Source organism: Pelobates fuscus, chromosome 12 (genome assembly GCF_036172605.1).
Source record: "Pelobates fuscus isolate aPelFus1 chromosome 12, aPelFus1.pri, whole genome shotgun sequence".
In the NCBI taxonomy this organism is placed as follows: domain Eukaryota; kingdom Metazoa; phylum Chordata; class Amphibia; order Anura; family Pelobatidae; genus Pelobates; species Pelobates fuscus.
Genome location: NC_086328.1, coordinates 12,150,792 through 12,170,388, shown reverse-complemented (window position 1 = coordinate 12,170,388; position 19,597 = coordinate 12,150,792). Strand labels below are relative to the sequence as shown.

Genomic DNA, 19,597 nt, shown 5'->3' with positions numbered 1-19,597 from the left:
CTGCTATTAGCTTACAGTGAAAAAACTTTTTTCTTTTTAAAGGCACGCTATTGTGACACCAGATATGAGTGGCAAAGTACACTGGCAGAGGTTGGCAGAGTACACGCTGAAGGCCTGACACACCCGCTTGAAGGACACTGACTGCTATTAGCTTACAGTGAAAAACTGTTTTTCTTTTTAACCCCTTAAGGACACATGACATGTGTGACAAGTCATGATTCCCTTTTATTCCAGAAGTTTGGTCCTTAAGGGGTTAAAGGCACGCTATTGTGACACCAGATATGAGTGGCAAAGTACACTGGCAGAGGTTGGCAGAGTACACGCTGAAGGCCTGACACCCGCTTGAAGGACACTGACTGCTATTAGCTTACAATGAAAAACTTTTTTTTCTTTTTAAAGGCACACTATTGTGACACCAGATATGAGTGGTAAAGTACACTGGCAGAGGTTGGCAGAGTACACGCTGAAGGCCTGACACCCGCTTGAAGGACACTGACTGCTATTAGCTTACAGTGAAAACATTTTTTCTTTTTAAAGGCACACTATTGTGACACCAGATATGAGTGGCAAAGTGGACTGGCAGAGGTTGGCAGAGTACACGCTGAAGGCCTGACACCCGCTTGAAGGACACTGACTGCTATTAGCTTACAGTGAAAAACTGTTTTTCTTTTTAAAGGCACGCTATTGTGACACCAGATATGAGTGGCAAAGTGGACTGGCAGAGGTTGGCAGAGTACACGCTGAAGGCCTGACACCCGCTTGAAGGACACTGACTGCTATTAGCTTACAGTGAAAAACTTTTTTTCTTTTTAAAGGCACGCTATTGTGACACCAGATATGAGTGGCAAAGTGGACTGGCAGAGGTTGGCAGAGTACACGCTGAAGGCCTGACACACCTGCTTGAAGGACACTGACTGCTATTAGCTTACAGTGAAAAAACTTTTTCTTTTTAAAGGCACGCTATTGTGACACCAGATATGAGTGGCAAAGTACACTGGCAGAGGTTGGCAGAGTACACGCTGAAGGCCTGACACCCGCTTGAAGGACACTGACTGCTATTAGCTTACAATGAAAAACTTTTTTTTCTTTTTAAAGGCACACTATTGTGACACCAGATATGAGTGGTAAAGTACACTGGCAGAGGTTGGCAGAGTACACGCTGAAGGCCTGACACCCGCTTGAAGGACACTGACTGCTATTAGCTTACAGTGAAAAACTGTTTTTCTTTTTAAAGGCACGCTATTGTGACACCAGATATGAGTGGCAAAGTGGACTGGCAGAGGTTGGCAGAGTACACGCTGAAGGCCTGACACCCAGACGCTTGCAGACAACTAACTGCTATTCAATCTATTACAGTGAAAACGTTTTGTTTTTAAATGCAAGCTATTGTGACACCGGATATGAGTGGTGGCACTGGGCAAGTGGGCACAGTATCCACTGTGAGCCTGACACAGAAGCTGGCAGGCAGGCAGGCAACTGCAATTACATTACACAGAAAAAAAAAAAAGCAGACTGATGTTCTAGTCCTTACAGCAGAGATCAGATGAGTCCTTCAGGACTGTAGTGGACACTGAATACCCTAGCCTAGCTATCAATTTCCCTATCTAATCAGCAGCAGCTACACTGTCCCTCCTCTCACTAAGCATGCAGCTTCAGAATGAATCTAAAATGGATGCTGTACAGGAGGTGGGAGGGTCTGGATGGAGGGTCTGCTGCTAATTTGCTGGAATGTGTCTGCTGACCGCGAGGCACAGGGTCAAAGTTTACTCAATGATGATGAATAGGGGGCGGATCGAACCGCGCATGTGTTCGCCCGCCGTGGCGAACGCGAACACGCTATGTTCGCCGGGAACTTTTCGGTACATCACTAATCCCTTTATTTCACTGGAATTTTAATGGAAAAAATAATGGAACATTCCAAGTACTATTAAAGCTTAACGGAAGACTATTTACTTGTTTAAGATGTGTTTATATTGGAAAACACGGATTATTGTTAATTTATCCAGAAGGACTGATCTTGTATAATCCACCTTTTCAACCTTAAAGGGCAACAGTCACTTCTCTCAAAATTACACCATTGAACACCTCTCCCGGGGAACTGGTGAGTACCATCCCATTTTCCCCCATTTTTATGCCCCCCATGTGCCACAATGTATCCCCTATAACCCAACCCTTTATCCCTGCCAGCAGTCATGTCCTCCCTTCCTTAAGATTTCCAGGGAGGTACTTGATTAGCCTTTGTAAATGTTATTTATGTATTTTTTTTAACAAACGTATTCTAAGTATTTTAGTTACTATTACAATCCAGATCAGTCCAAGCACAGTCAGGGCACACGTTGCATTTCTGGGACAGGAACAATATTTTTTTTCTCTTCCACATTCTATGTTCAGAAAAGATCAGCACTTATAGCAGTACTTGACAAGGAGCCAAGATGGCGGGTAAATACCCCGCTGTGGAGTCTTCAGATTTCATAAACACATATTTGCTAACCATATGGGATAGAGAAGCATAATGTTAAAAAATGCTGGGTTAATACAGTTACCCTTTAAAAGGCAAATTATCCCATAAAACAGACTCCATGATCAGTAGATAATCAGCAGGCAATCGGTCAAACTGAATAAATGTTTGATGGGCCATGTGACAAAACTGGCCAAGGAGTGAAAAGGATCTTTGTGTCTGGTCCCTTCAGGGTCAATGCTACTTGAGAACAGGCCCCCCAGAGGGAGATCCGCAACCCTTGGGCAAATCAAATATCTCCCTCACCGGCCAGCCCTCTATATTGCCAGGGAGCATGCTGTCAGTGGCCCTCAGAAGTGTAATAGAGTGTTGGAGCATGTCACCATGACAATGTTTTGATACTTTTCCAAGAGCGTACAAGAGGGAACAGTCTGCACAGATCTGGTGCCTAAGGCACAGGACACAGCCACAGAAACCCACATGCACACAATACCAAGAGCCGCCTCCAAATGTAGTGTTTCCATAGCAAACATGCACTCGGTTCATCTAATTGGTTTTAGATCCTTAAACAATGTGATTTGCGAGGATGTTACGGCGCTATATGCAGTGGAATTAAACAGATCCATAGCTCAGGGTTTGAGAAATATGCCTGTAGCAGACATAATTAAAGGAATCCTGAAAACATGCAGCATTTCAATCATGGCCTTATCTGTGGTTCAAGGCAAAAAAAATTGACAAAAATCAGTAAAGATGATTAGAGTTTGGAGATGTGACATTTAACCAGCCATGTTACAGATGTTTTATAACACGAGGAGGAAGTGCTTTTCGATAATAAACTGGCAGAGCATGACGGGAGTTGTAGATTAACAAATGTTGCATAAACACCCCTGATGTTTAACAAAGTCTTATAATTAAACGAAAACTGTAGCGCTAACGGAACAGTTTGGGCGGCATAATGTGTTCATCACAATTAAGTTGTTATGGTACCGCAACTTCCTTTGCACTGGTTCACCTTTCGGGGTTAAATCATTCACGAATGGTTTAACCTCAAAGTCTTTGCTCCAGTGCCGACTCTCTCTGCCCCATGTCCTTCCGTATGCTGGGATGATTTAACGTGGAAGATTATAGCTGCCGTGGGCAGCGGTGCCACGGATTGGCTGAGAGAGAGGACAGCTACTATTCTATGTAATATTTATGTGAAAGAGGTTGACTGCTAATAATGAGGCTAATTTCCAATTTAATTGACAACGGGCAAAAACTTTATACATAAAGATTGTCTTCATCGTACATTTATTGCGCATTTGTGAAATTAATACTGAAGTCACCATGTGTCTGGGCGTTGAATCCGGGGAGACATTTAAAAAACAAACAAACAAAAAAAAACAAGCAAAATCTACAGAACAAGCAATACAAACATAACTCACAGTCTATGTCCCACAGCATGTTGCCACAAAGGTAGAACCCCAGTTGTAAGTCTTATTGTTAGCCATCAAGGGAGTTGTAGTTTTCTAAAAGCTGGAGATCTACCCCCTCAATCACCGTATGCAGTGCATGAGTCTATACTGTTCCAAAATCTGTAGCCATCAAAGCAAATTATCGCTCTTAAAATGTGTGTGAATGTCTGTATTTTATGCAGATTAAAAAAAATTAAAAATCTGTATAGATTATATACGGACAACGTCATGTAAGAATCAAACATCGGCTCTGTTCTAAACATTATTTGTGGTCTGTTTTGTTTTCATACAGGTTTGAAAGCACAATATTCTGCAGTACTTTTTATTTTGGGTTTTTAATATATTTATATACAGTTGCAAGAAAAGGTATTGATACCGGAGAAACTGACGGAAGCCAAGCACAGAGAGATGGACACAGGTTTCTTCAGGAAGGAAGAGATTCTTTATTCGATTCACCGACCGGGGCTCAGAGGGACTTATGTCACCAAAAACAGCAAAGATCTGAGCCCAGAACTGACTGTGTAAATGCATGATATAGACATATAGCTCCTCCTATAGTTAACTCTACCCCCATATACTCTTTACACAATCAGCTGAACAAAGCCTAACTTCCCTTACTTATTAGACCACATGGCTCACCCAGAACAATGGAGGAGGGGGGAAGTGTTTTCAGTTTCTGCATTCCTGCATTTGCTCAATACGGTGTTGATTGTATCTTAGCTACGTGAAACTAACTAACTGATACAACATTTACACATATGCCACATGGCAATCTTGTCCTAGTAAATTTATTTTTACTGAGATTCCACCACATTCCCCCCTTTGATGCTTCTGATATTTCACAATTCCAGATGCATCACTTAACCATAGTTTGCTTACACCTCAGGTTGTCATGAATCAGAACAGACCTCGTAAGCATCTTAGCATCCTTACAAATTCCTTTAGCACTCCTCATTCTGATTCTCTCTGGGCTAAGGGTTCATACTTGCAAACAGCCATTACATGCGCAGCTGGTTTCCTTTCTGTCGTGCTCTCTATGACACTCTGTATGGACCTAATTACCAATGGAACCAAACATGGTAGAAAGAGACACACTATAATCAACATGACTCCTCCTACCAATGTCTTGATCCCTCCAAGCTGCTCGTACCTACTTCCAAACCAACTACTAGAATTGTACCCGTTCCAGGCTTAAGTCGGTACATGCGTCAGTTTAGCCATGTGGCTTGTGAGATCAGCCACTGCCTGCCCTTCATCATCTATGTGCAGACAACAGTTGCTGAGATTGAACTTTCCACATACACCTCCTTCTATTTGCACTGGAAGTGAATGGAGGACTTTATCAACAGCCCAACTGGTTTACCTGGTAAGAAGGCTATGTGCTTTACAGAGGAATCCATAATTGCCTAATGGTAGAATGAGGCTTGAATCCCTGTATTAGAATACAATAACACTTCATGGGCATACAGTTTGGCTGTTAACCAGTTCCCTCACATATTACATCCTTCCTATTGGCAATGAAGTGCGCTAAGGTAGCCAGTGACACTCATTATCTTCCCAGCTACCTACATTCAAGGATGCTAGCTTCTTTTTATGATTCACATCATAAACTTTAACTCCCAAGGTCTCTCCTGTTTCAATTGGCAACAAGAAGAAGGATGGTTTGAGCATACCCAACACACATGCCCCTTCCCAGTCCTGTGGTAACTCCGAATAGGCTTTCTTACCACAGATCCAGTACAAATTTGCTGGGGCTTTCCAACTAGATGTAGCAGATAGGTCAAACCACACATCCTTTAAATTGGCGTATCTAGCAAACGGGTTAGATGGTTCTGAGACGTTTGAAGCCGACCACCAAGTTGTATTCTTTGTATCATCATCATAAGCTTTTTGCCCTAGACAAGTTAATTCTCCTACAGAAGTATTATACATCATTCCTTTCCTCGCTATGCAAACATAACCTATGATGGAGGTCTTTAATCTCCACTCAGATTTACCTCTAACACTCATATGATAATCGGCTTGTGTAGATATTAATTGGTCAACTGCCTCAGAACCGGACATTACCTCCTTTGCTTCCCAAGGCCATTGGTCTCCCATGTTAGTACCTCCACACACATAGCAGTTGGTAACATTAAGACTACCGGCAATACTTTCGGCTAAATCTATGAACAGGTTTTTAGCATTATGGGGGATCTTATTATCTATACTCATCTCTTCATAAAAAGAATGGTATACTTGATGAGTTTGGGAGGTTACCGTATCAGTCTCTATCCCTATAAACAATACTGCCCAGGATCTAAACCCGTCCCATATATTTGAAACCCAAATAAATTACCATATTTATCTAAGAACTTGTCGGGGTTATTTATAAGTATATGGATTGGATTGCATTCCATAGACTTACAGTATGGACTGGTAGGCAACTTAGTCACAATCATGTCCTTGTCTGCTGTCTGTCCCCAAGTTGCCCACCCCACACAAGACCAATATGGGCAAAAGTTATAATCTCTATTTGGGCATCTAGGACTTACTTATTTTTACTACTGGGACAAATATATTTATCATTAGACCCATATGTTCTCTCCCATCTAAGATCCCCACATACATTCCACGGCTTTCTACCACTTGATATTGCTTTACATGCATCAAATAGCAGAACACCCGAAGAATGTACGGTTTCTAACTCAGTTTTATTTATTAGGGTCCCCTGAGGATCTCCATTCCTGAGGGTCAACCAAATTGTACGGGGTTGATACTCCGGATTGAAGCACCTAGGTTCTCCTACTCCTAAATGGCATACACTATATTCTATACCTAGATATATACACCTAGACACATCACCTTTACACTCATATTGTGAATGCCAAATTAGGGTCTGGGAAATATGGTTACCTGTTCTTGTAGTCTTAATGCATACCTCACAGCTAGGAGTGTCGGTACCTCTACCTTCCTGAATATAAAAAGACACAAAAATATACATTATCAAAAGCACTTCTTTCGACGTCTTCATCCTCAGTCTTCGTCCGTGCGATGGCACCTCAGCTTCCAGGATGTAAGGGCTGCAGGGAATGGAGTTCTGCTCGTCTTCACAGGGGTCCCTTCGAGACTTAACTGGCTTTTAATAACACGTTGGTGAGCGGACAGGCGTTATTATGGCCGTCAAAAACACTCACTTGTAGATCTTTGTTGATGTTCCCTTTTAACAATATTATCTTCGCAAAAAACACTTTTAATCCAACTCGGTCACACGCTTCAACTGGATCTTGCAAGGATTCTCTGGATCTATGGTAGCTTGTCAGGAATCTGCCGCTGTTTTTTTTTTTTACCCTAGAGTGATGAATCCACGGAGTCACTTCTACAACCTTTACAACTGTTGGGGTAGATAAAAGAACAACATAGGGACCTCTCCACTTGGAACCTAATGGAACAGTGTTCCATTTTTTTTATCTACACTTGATCCCCTGGATGGTAAGAATGAACAGGTGGATAAATATTCACAGGTAATCTATCTTGTACCCATTTCTGTACCTCCTCCATAGTTTTACCCAACTCTACAACCTGCTGCCGGGTAATTCCTTCTCCCAACTGACTCAAATCCCCCGTTAAGTTACCAAGTATGGAAGGTGAATGCCCATACATAATTTTTCAGCAGTACCCCAGAAACAAAAGAAAGCATCTTTGAGGTCTAGGAAGGTATAGTAGGTTGCCCCACCTGGTATTAAAGCAAGCAGATTATAGGGGATGGGTACCACTGGGTGTATATTGACTACTGCATTATTAACTGCGTTTAGATCTTGTACAGGATGATACTCATCTGATCCCGTCTTCTGAACAGGTAATAATGGAGTGTTCCAAGGGGAGGTACAGAATTTTAGGATGTCATACTTTGCACACTTATCCACATAGGTTTGTATATTTTCCTTAGCCCTCTATAATATATGGTACTAACTAAGGCTAACAGGATATGCTCCAAGCTTTGATTCAATGTGTATTGGTGGAATATTGCGAGCAAGTCCTGGAGGATTATTCTCTGTCCATATTCTTGAAATGTCAAATAAGGATTCATCACTCTTAGGGTCTGTATTTGTTATTATGGAGTAGAAGTGCCATTCTTCTTCCCTTTGCACCGATACTGATATTATGCCTGGTGATCTATTAAACTTCAGAGACGTTGATCCGTTGGGTTTAAAAGTTATCTGGGCTTGAAGCTTTGATAATAGATCTCGTCCTAGAAGCTGAACTGGACACTCCAGCATATATAGGAACTGGTGCTTAACAAAATGGCCTCCTAGAATACAAGTATGACTCCTGAGAATTGGTCTAGCAGCGCTTTTCCCAGTAGCTCCTATCATAATTATAGTCTTCCTGAAGGAGGAGCAACTAGGTTAGTTACCACAGAGTACTCAGCACCAGTGTCAATCATGAAAGAGCTCCTCTTTCCCTCTATTGATACATCGACCATAGGCTGCACTCGGCTAAAGGGGGATGGAGCCCAGTCGGTATCAATAGTCTTCCATGACAGTGTCAGCCAGACCGACAAAATCTCTATCTTCTCTATCCCTTAATCTCTAGGTAGGGGAATAGTATACTACTGTCATTCCCTCCAAGACTTTCTCTATGGCCACCTCTGTAACCATCTCGTAACCTTCTCTCTTGTCTTATCTATAACTTGCTTTATATTCCCTCTGTGGGCAGTCACTTTTCCAATATCCTTCCTCTCTACAATAAACACAGTGATTCCTACTTCCTCCCTTACTCAGCCTATTCTCAACTCCTCTATTCACCTCTCTGTTCATATACACCTGACTTGCAATTTCCATTAACTGTGATATGGACATTCCTACAAATCCCTTTAACTTTAGCAATTTTCTTTTGATATCACCTTGGGTCTGGCTGACAAATGCTGAGTTGTTCATTCGAGAGTTCTCAGGGGCCTCTGGATTAAAAGGAGTATATAATCTATATGACTCCAGCAATCTCTCATAGAAAGCACTAGGTGACTCGTCTGCTTTCGTAAAGGAATTATGGGTCTTCCAATTAAACAGATCAGTCATGGCGAACGGGACATAAACAAATACAGGGTCTGCCAACTGTAATTGACCATTAATATCAATGTGTGGGGGACCAGGGGTAAGCTGCAGTGGCATTTGTAAATGTCAAAGTTGGAGGGCACCGGTCATTTGTCAGGTTAGGGTGGGACTTAGATAGGGTTGTTTAGTCATAGGTTCCGGTCGGGGAGTGGTGAGGTAGGTGGAAATGGATAAATTAATTTTACTGGTCAGTAACTTGGTTAACAAAATGTTTCGGACAGGGCTAGGAGGAGCCTGACCAGTAACCAAAAATGGTAAAAGTGTATTCCAGCGTCCTATACCATTGACCATTTCATCCAGTTGTATTTCAAAACTAATTTACTGTTACTAAAGGCACACAAGGCTCAGTAATTATAGTGTTATGTCAGTGGTTATGGTGTTTTCAGTGATTATGGTATTATCAGTGGTTATGGTGTTTTCAGTGGTTATGGTATTATCAGTGGTTATGGTGTTTTCAGTGGTTATGGTATTATCAGTGGTTATGGTATTGTCAGTGGTTATGGTGTTTTCAGTGGTTATGGTGTTTTGTAATTGCTGAGAATTATCTGATTTCAGTGGATTCAGTTACTGTTATTAAGAATTCTCCTCACAATTTTGACTGCTAATAATAAAACTGAATACAAAGAACCAGTTGGGGGGGTAGGTAGGCACAGAAATAGGAGGGGACAGGCATCTGAGAGCCAGAGACAATTAGAGCACAGGGGGACATACCAGCTGCACCAGTTTTTGATAAAGAATTTAGTTGAGGGATGGTCAGATGGGTCAGATTCCATTGGGGATGGACAGACCAGTTTTGATAACCATCTAGTAACACAAACTGTGTTAACAGTCAAAAACTGGTTATTCTCTACTACATAAGGTAGTCCCCAAAATCACACACAGTATATCCCTTTTTAAAGTTATTTAGCATACATTCTAAGGGATCAACAATCTTTAAATTCCGGCGCTGCCATACTTAGCAACGGAGCGTCTAATTCAAAGAAACACAACAAACACACCTCCAACAGTCACACTCGTTTCCCTGGCAACAGCGCCATGTGGCACAGTTACTAGGTCAAACTCATACAACAAAACATACAGGGAATTCCCGTACACACACAGCTGTTACACCAGTCACTAAGTAACTAATATTATGCCCTTTGGCGAAACTATACAGTCACCCACGCTATAATTCTCTATATATGAATTACCCGTCTATAACACACCCCAGTAACATCGTCTTTTACAAATAGCGGTTACAGTACGGTTAGCATAAGTCAAAGCACAATTTAAGGTCACAATACAATTATTAGTGGTTATGGTGTTAAACATGCATTAGACGACAATGATTAGTACTTATATACAGTGTCAGTAAATATACAGGGTTATGGTACCGTGCACTATGATACAGCAACACACTATTAACACTCTCGCTAGACGGCTGAGCTCGCGCTATCTAACAAGGTATACACTTTACTAAACAATCTTTAACACATTTACAATCCCAACTAAACTATTGGCCAGTACCTTGAATGGACTACCTAAAACTATATACACCCGTTTTGGTTAGCCACACTGCCCAAGCACCACATATAGCGAACTAGAGGACCGAATTTACACAGACGCCTCTTAGTCGATTACTATCAAAAATCTAGTGGGTTCCAAATTTACACGCCTTCCCACTTAGCCAAGATAGGTTGAGAGCTAGCGAACCGAATTTACACAGGCGCCGCTTAGTCTCCCGGTCCCTCCGACCTAGCGAACGTAATATACACCCTAGAACGCTAGTCTAGACAAGACACCGGTGTCCGGCTAGGGCTATTTACACCAGAACCCCGCCTGACTAACCAAATCAAACGGTCTTACTAAAGAGCGTTCGATTGAGCGGTGCGCCTTCGCTCCTTCCCTCCGACAGAGGGGGCAGATTCCATACACAGATTTAAACCCCTTTTGGGCCTACCGCACAATCGGTATACCCCTAGTGGGTCTGCCGTCTAAAACAGCAGTTGTCTTACCTCCTCGTTCCTGAACCTGGGTTCACACTCATCGACGGGGACACCCCAGCACTTACTACGTAGAGGCCGATGATCTCCTGGACAAAAGACCAGTGGCGCCGAGACGAAGGGAGGTCCACGCAGAAGTTCAGGGGTGCAGCCGTAGAGAACGTGGGCAAAGATAGACCGTCTCACGCCTCTGCCTCTCAGCTACCGTTGAACGATGAGCTTCCCGGCCCAATGCACCAAATGATACCGGAGAAACTGACGGAAGCCAAGCACAGAGAGATGGACACAGGTTTCTTCAGGAAGGAAGAGATTCTTTATTCGATTCACCGACCGGGGCTCAGAGGGACTTATGTCACCAAAAACAGCAAAGATCTGAGCCCAGAACTGACTGTGTAAATGCATGATATAGACATATAGCTCCTCCTATAGTTAACTCTACCCCCATATACTCTTTACACAATCAGCTGAACAAAGCCTAACTTCCCTTACTTATTAGACCACATGGCTCACCCAGAACAATGGAGGAGGGGGGAAGTGTTTTCAGTTTCTGCATTCCTGCATTTGCTCAATACGGTGTTGATTGTATCTTAGCTACGTGAAACTAACTAACTGATACAACATTTACACATATGCCACATGGCAATCTTGTCCTAGTAAATTTATTTTTACTGAGATTCCACCACAGTATGTGACCATTTGGAATGATATGGATTTCTGCACAAATTGGTCATAAAATGTGATCTGATCATCATCTAAATCACAACAATAGACAATCACAGTTTGCTTAAACTAATAACACACAGATAATGAAATGTTGCCATGTTTTTATTGAACACACCATGTAAACATTCACAGTGCAGGTGGAAAAAGTATGTGAACCCCTAGACTAATGACATCTCCAAGAGCTAATTGGAGTGAGATGTCAGCCAACTGGAGTCCAATCAATGAGATGAGATTGGAGGGGTTGGTTACAGCTGCCCTGCCCTATAAAAAACAAACACCAGTTCTGGGTTTGCTTTTCACAAGAAGCATTGCCTGATGTGAATGATGCCTCGCACAAAAGAGCTCTCAGAAGACCTATGATTTAAGAATTGTTGACTTGCATAAAGCTGGAAAGAATATAAAAGTATCTCCAAAAGCCTTGCTGTTCATCAGTAAATGGTAAGACAAATTGACTATAAATGGAGAAAGTTCAGCACTGCTGCTACTCTCCCTATGAGTGGCCGTCCTGTAAATATGATTGCAAGAGCACAGCGCAGACTGCTCAATGAGGTGAAGAAGAATCCTAGAGTGTCAGCTAAAGACTTACAAAAGTCACTGGCAAATGCTAACATCCCTGTTAGCGAATCTACAATACGTAAAACACTAAACAAGAATGGATTTCATGGGAGGATACCACAGAGGAAGCCACTGCTCTCCAAACAAAACATTGCTGCACGTTTACAATTTGCACAAGAGCACCTGGATGTTCCACAGCAGTACTGGCAAAATATTCTGTGGAAAGATGAAACCAAAGTTGAGTTGTTTGGAAGAAACACACAACACTATGTGTGGCGAAAAAGAGGCACAGCACACCAACATCAAAACCTCATCCCAACTGTGAAATATGGTGGTGGGGGCATCATGGTTTGGGGCTGCTTTGCTGCGTCAGGGCCTGGACGGATTATCATTGAAGGAAAAATGAATTCCCAAGTTTATCAAGACATTTTGCAGGAGAACTTAAGGCCATCTGTCTACCAGCTGAAGCTCAACAGAAGATGGGTGTTGCAACAGGACAATGACCCAAAGCATAGAAGTAAATCAACAACAGAACGGCTTAAACAGAAGAAAATACACCTTCTGAAGTGGTCCAGTCAGAGTCCTGACCCCAACACAATTGAGATGCTGTGGCATGACCGCAAGAAAGCGATTCCCACCAGACATCCCAAGAATATTGCTGAACTGAACCAGTTCTGTAAAGAGGAATGGTCAAGAATTACTCCTGACCGTTGTGCACGTCTGATCTGCAACTACAGGAAACGTTTGGTTGAAGTTATTGCTGCCAAAGGAGGTTCAACCAATTATTAAATCCAAGGGTTCACAAACTTTTTCCACCTGCACTGTGATTGTTTACATGGTGTGTTCAATAAAAACATGGCAACATTTCATTATTTGTGTGTTATTAGTTTAAGCAGACTGTGATTGTCTATTGTTGTGACTTAGATGATGATCAGATCACATTTTATGACCAATTTGTGCAGAAATCCATATCATTCCAAAGGGTTCACATACTTTTCCTTGCCACTATAATGGGTGTAAGGGGGTTTACTATTTATATAATGGGGAAAGGAGGTTTAATATTTATATAATGAGGTAAGGAGGTTTAATATTTATATAATGGGGTAAGGAGGTTTAATATTTATATAATGAGTAAGGAGGTTTAATATTTATATAATGGGGTAAGGAGGTTTAATATTTATATAATGAGTAAGGAGGTTTGATATTTATATAATGGGGTAAGGTGGTTTAATATTTATATAATGGGGTAAGGAGGTTTAATATTTATATAATGGGGTAAGGGGGTTTACCATTTATATAATGGGGTAAGGAGGTTTAATATTTATATAATGGGGTAAGGGGGTTTACCATTTATATAATGGGGCTAAGGAGGTTTAGTATTTATATAATGGGGCTAAGGAGGTTTAATATTTATATAATGGGGTAAGGGGGTTTAATATTATATAATGGGGTAAGGAGGTTTAATATTTATATAATGGGGTAAGGTGGTTTAATATTATATAATGGGGTAAGGAGGTTTAATATTTATATAATGGGGTAAGGGGTTTACTATTTATATAATGGAGTAAGGAGGTTTAATATTTATATAATGGGGTAAGGAGGTTTAATATTTATATAATGGGGTAAGGGGTTTACTATTTATATAATGGAGTAAGGAGGTTTAATATTTATATAATGGGGTAAGGAGGTTTAATATTTATATAATGGGGGTAATGAGGTTTAATATTTATATAATGGGGTAAGGTGGTTTAATATTTATATAATGGGGTAAGGTGGTTTAATATTTATATAATGGGGTAAGGAGGTTTATCATTTATATAATTGGGTAAGGAGGTTTAATATTTATATAATGGGGTAAGGAGGTTTAATATTTATATAATGGGGTAAGGAGGTTTAATATTTATATAATGGGGTAAGGGGTTTACTATTTATATAATGGAGTAAGGAGGTTTAATATTTATATAATGGGGTAAGGAGGTTTAATATTTATATAATGGGGTAAGGAGGTTTAATATTTATATAATGGGGGTAATGAGGTTTAATATTTATATAATGGGGTAAGGTGGTTTAATATTTATATAATGGGGTAAGGTGGTTTAATATTTATATAATGGGGTAAGGAGGTTTATCATTTATATAATTGGGTAAGGAGGTTTAATATTTATATAATGAGGTAAGGAGGTTTAATATTTATATAATGGGGTAAGGAGGTTTAATATTTATATAATGGGGTAAGGTGGTTTAATATTTATATAATGGGGTAAGGAGGTTTAATATTTATATAATGAGTAAGGAGGTTTGATATTTATATAATGGGGTAAGGTGGTTTAATATTTATATAATGGGGTAAGGAGGTTTAATATTTATATAATGGGGTAAGGGGGTTTACCATTTATATAATGGGGTAAGGAGGTTTAATATTTATATAATGGGGTAAGGGGGTTTACCATTTATATAATGGGGCTAAGGAGGTTTAGTATTTATATAATGGGGCTAAGGAGGTTTAATATTTATATAATGGGGTAAGGGGGTTTAATATTATATAATGGGGTAAGGAGGTTTAATATTTATATAATGGGGTAAGGTGGTTTAATATTATATAATGGGGTAAGGAGGTTTAATATTTATATAATGGGGTAAGGGGTTTACTATTTATATAATGGAGTAAGGAGGTTTAATATTTATATAATGGGGTAAGGAGGTTTAATATTTATATAATGGGGTAAGGGGTTTACTATTTATATAATGGAGTAAGGAGGTTTAATATTTATATAATGGGGTAAGGAGGTTTAATATTTATATAATGGGGGTAATGAGGTTTAATATTTATATAATGGGGTAAGGTGGTTTAATATTTATATAATGGGGTAAGGTGGTTTAATATTTATATAATGGGGTAAGGAGGTTTATCATTTATATAATTGGGTAAGGAGGTTTAATATTTATATAATGGGGTAAGGAGGTTTAATATTTATATAATGGGGTAAGGAGGTTTAATATTTATATAATGGGGTAAGGGGTTTACTATTTATATAATGGAGTAAGGAGGTTTAATATTTATATAATGGGGTAAGGAGGTTTAATATTTATATAATGGGGTAAGGAGGTTTAATATTTATATAATGGGGGTAATGAGGTTTGATATTTATATAATGGGGTAAGGTGGTTTAATATTTATATAATGGGGTAAGGAGGTTTATCATTTATATAATTGGGTAAGGAGGTTTAATATTTATATAATGAGGTAAGGAGGTTTAATATTTATATAATGGGGTAAGGAGGTTTAATATTTATATAATGAGTAAGGAGGTTTAATATTTATATAATGGGGTAAGGAGGTTTAATATTTATATAATGAGTAAGGAGGTTTGATATTTATATAATGGGGTAAGGTGGTTTAATATTTATATAATGGGGTAAGGAGGTTTAATATTTATATAATGGGGTAAGGGGGTTTACCATTTATATAATGGGGTAAGGAGGTTTAATATTTATATAATGGGGTAAGGGGGTTTACCATTTATATAATGGGGCTAAGGAGGTTTAGTATTTATATAATGGGGCTAAGGAGGTTTAATATTTATATAATGGGGTAAGGGGGTTTAATATTATATAATGGGGTAAGGAGGTTTAATATTTATATAATGGGGTAAGGTGGTTTAATATTATATAATGGGGTAAGGAGGTTTAATATTTATATAATGGGGTAAGGGGTTTACTATTTATATAATGGAGTAAGGAGGTTTAATATTTATATAATGGGGTAAGGAGGTTTAATATTTATATAATGGGGTAAGGGGTTTACTATTTATATAATGGAGTAAGGAGGTTTAATATTTATATAATGGGGTAAGGAGGTTTAATATTTATATAATGGGGTAAGGAGGTTTAATATTTATATAATGGGGGTAATGAGGTTTAATATTTATATAATGGGGTAAGGTGGTTTAATATTTATATAATGGGGTAAGGTGGTTTAATATTTATATAATGGGGTAAGGAGGTTTATCATTTATATAATTGGGTAAGGAGGTTTAATATTTATATAATGGGGTAAGGTGGTTTAATATTTATATAATGGGGTAAGGAGGTTTAATATTTATATAATGGGGTAAGGAGGTTTAATATTTATATAATGGGGTAAGGTGGTTTAATATTTATATAATGGGGTAAGGAGGTTTATCATTTATATAATTGGGTAAGGAGGTTTAATATTTATATAATGGGGTAAGGTGGTTTAATATTTATATAATGGGGTAAGGAGGTTTAATATTTATATAATGGGGTAAGGAGGTTTAATATTTATATAATGGGGTAAGGGGTTTACTATTTATATAATGGAGTAAGGAGGTTTAATATTTATATAATGGGGTAAGGAGGTTTAATATTTATATAATGGGGTAAGGAGGTTTAATATTTATATAATGGGGGTAATGAGGTTTAATATTTATATAATGGGGTAAGGTGGTTTAATATTTATATAATGGGGTAAGGAGGTTTATCATTTATATAATTGGGTAAGGAGGTTTAATATTTATATAATGGGGTAAGGAGGTTTAATATTTATATAATGGGGTGAGGAGGTTTGATATTTATATAATGGGGTAAGGAGGTTTAATATTTATATAATGGGGTAAGGGGGTTTAATATTTATATAATGGAGGTAAGGAGGTTTAATATTTATATAATGGGGTAAGGAGGTTTAATATTTATATAATGGGGTAAGGAGGTTTAATATTTATATAATGGGGTAAGGAGGTTTAATATTTATATAATGGGGTAAGGGGGGTTACCATTTATATAATGGGGTAAGGGGGTTTACCATTTATATAATGGGGGTAAGGAGGTTTAATATTTATATAATGGGGTAAGGAGGTTTAATATTTATATAATGGGGTAAGGAGGTTTAATATTTATATAATGGGGTAAGAAGGTTTGATATTTATATAATGGGGTAAGGAGGTTTAATATTTATATAATGGGGTAAGGAGGTTTAATATTTATATAATGGGCTAAGGAGGTTTAATATTTATATAATGGGCTAAGGAGGTTTAATATTTATATAATGGGGTAAGGAGGTTTAATGTTTATATAATGGGGTAAGGAGGTTTACCATTTATATAATGGGGTAAGGAGGTTTACCATTTATATAATGGGGTAAGGAGGTTTAATATTGATATAATAAGGTAAGGAGGTTTACTATTTATTTAATGGGGTAAGGAGGTTTAATGTTTATATAATGGGGTAAGGAGGTTTACCATTTATATAATGGAGTAAGGAGGTTTACCATTTATATAATGGGGTAAGGAGGTTTAATATTGATATAATAAGGTAAGGAGGTTTACTATTTATTTAATTGGGTAAGGGGGTTTACTATTTATATAATGGGGTAAGGAGGTTTAATATTTAGAAGGGATAGCATTACAAGGGAATCTCATCCATTATCATCATTAGAGGACATCCCTCCTGCACATGTTCTTTTATTGTCATGATCCCATGTAGTGACAAGCGAGATATTTACTGATTTGAAAAGCTTATAAATAAGATATACTTGTTTCGTTACTTTTTTTTATGTAATCAAATACACAAGACAAATAAAATAAACAAAATAATAAAGGAGAAACGCAAAACAAACTGTGTTACAAAACCAAGCAGTAACAATATATAGGTTTTATTTTCCCAGTTATTAGTATGTTAGCGTCTGTCACCTCTGTATGGCCTGGTAGACAATACACATCCAGCGTTCCCCATGTAAGAGGGCTCGGATCATTGCTATAGGGGGTTGGACCGCTATGACCATCATTCCATACCAGTCTGTCATTCGAAAGTAGCTTTACTTTGGGACTGAGTGGAATTATCCAATGAATAAATACAGGGATTCTCCTGCATGTTTTAATACATTTTACAGAGATTTCAAATTTAAATAATAAAAAAAAAAACAGCCCAGCCAGTCACCAGGATAATAAAATCATATATGCTAGACACAGGAGCCTGGTTGTATAAGAACTCATTTGTTATGACAAATAGCATTTGTAATGGTCTAGTGAGTTTTGTGATAACATGACATACAGACATTTATATCCACCAGTAACGGCTGGAAAGGTGGTGTCAGGGGACAGATCTGTTGCACCAAAGAGGCCTTGACACAAAAATCACCCTACAGCCACTCAGTTTAGCATAAATGCAGTAATTACAGGCTCGTTTACAGTGGGAAACCACTACAAGCCCCCACTATCACTTAGGTTAATTTACTAAACCCTGTACTGAAGTGAATTGGAATCTGAATGGCTTAAATAGGGAAGCTGCATTATATATGGATATTGAGATATAAATGGCATCATTTTAGGGTAACAATTCACGTTTTACTGAATAGCTCCCCGTCCACATCTGTCACTTTTTGTGACAAACGGATAGCATTTTGGAATGATAGCATTGTTTCCAAAATATTAAAATAAATAAATTGCAATATACTGTTTAACATTATTTTACATCTGCATCACTAAACTGATTTAGCTCATCCAAAGTACAGGCAAAAAAACAAATGAGAGAAATTAAAATTGCAATATGAGACTGCATCTTTAGCATTTTGTGTTCGAAGAAGCCGATTTTCAGTGGGCTGCTCGATGGCTCGATGCTGTAGTGTAGGCAATGCAAGAGTTAGGGGATAAAAATGAGAGCGCTGATAGTAGGGAGGAGGGGTATGAGAGGAGAGAGAACACGCATTGGAGCACAAGGTGTAATAGCTGCATGCTATGATAGGGTGCAAACTGTGCTTGAATTATTAATGTCCGCTGCAGACTGCCTGCTTTCTGCAGACTGAGAAATCTGGCAGACCTGCGAGTGAAGCCTACGCAAGCTATCACAATGATCTGAGCACTGTCACACTCCATATGCCATCAGAACCCATCGTTTCATACGCAGCTATCCACCTACAGTGACCACCTGCCTCTGTATTGCAATGGACAGACTCAGCCAGAAAGAGCCCCCACCCTACTGCAGTCAATAGATTGATGTGCTGTATGTTCACCAGGGCCCCGGACTGGATGACAATCATTGTATCACTCTATTCAGGAGCCGACTCTAATGTAACATTGAAACCAGAGTTTACAAAGGTTGTGGTGGACCGCCTGGCACCCCGACTGGGTACCTCCGCCAATCGCGCTTCCTAGTTATAATCAAGTATCATAAGCACTTCACAGTGACACCATAAGCACTTCCAGCCCCTAGCCGTCGCAGCTTGGCTGGGGTCTCGCAGCCTCTTCCCACCCTGGACCCAAGCCCTGGATCAAGCTCTCCTCCAGAGAGTATAGCAGGTATAGCAAGTAAATAGAG

At 39.1% G+C, this 19,597-nt stretch overlaps 1 protein-coding gene across 1 annotated transcript in view; it reads right to left on the bottom strand.

Annotated features, from left to right (window-relative positions):
- JPH3 (junctophilin 3) overlaps positions 1-19,597 on the bottom strand; it is a 102,728-nt gene that overhangs the window by 17,482 nt on the left and 65,649 nt on the right. The window lies entirely within an intron of this gene.